This window comes from Tupaia chinensis, unplaced genomic scaffold, assembly GCF_000334495.1.
Source record: "Tupaia chinensis unplaced genomic scaffold, TupChi_1.0 Scaffold000260_1, whole genome shotgun sequence".
NCBI lineage: Eukaryota > Metazoa > Chordata > Mammalia > Scandentia > Tupaiidae > Tupaia > Tupaia belangeri.
The window spans coordinates 80,342-80,843 of record NW_006159740.1 but is presented as its reverse complement, the minus strand read 5'-3'; positions in this window follow the sequence as shown (position 1 = coordinate 80,843).

The window sequence follows — 502 nt, the reverse complement described above, 5'->3', positions numbered from 1 at the left end:
GGGAGGGAGGGAGGGAAGAAGAAAGAAGAAAAAGAGAAAGAAAGAAAGAAAGAAAGAAAGAAAGAAAGAAAGAAAGAAAGAAAGAAAGAAAGAAAGAAAAAGTTTAAGAAGCTAATTTTTGGAATTTGACATGGAAGATGTCAGAGACAGAACAACTATTTATGAAGTTATCATGCAATCTCATGTCTACAGTCCTGAGGACCTGGATAAAAATGAAAAAAAGATCAGAGGGGCGGCAGCGGCGGGCCCACAGCCCCGCACTGGCGAAAGAAAGAAAGAAAGAAAGAAAAAGTTTAAGAAGCTAATTTTTGGAATTTGACATGGAAGATGTCAGAGACAGAACAACTATTTATGAAGTTATCATGCAATCTCATGTCTACAGTCCTGAGGACCTGGATAAAAATGAAAAAAAGATCAGAGGGGCGGCAGCGGCGGGCCCACAGCCCCGCACTGGCCGGGCCCCCAGCCCTGCCTGGGGCCCCGCCCGGGCCCAGCGGCAGCG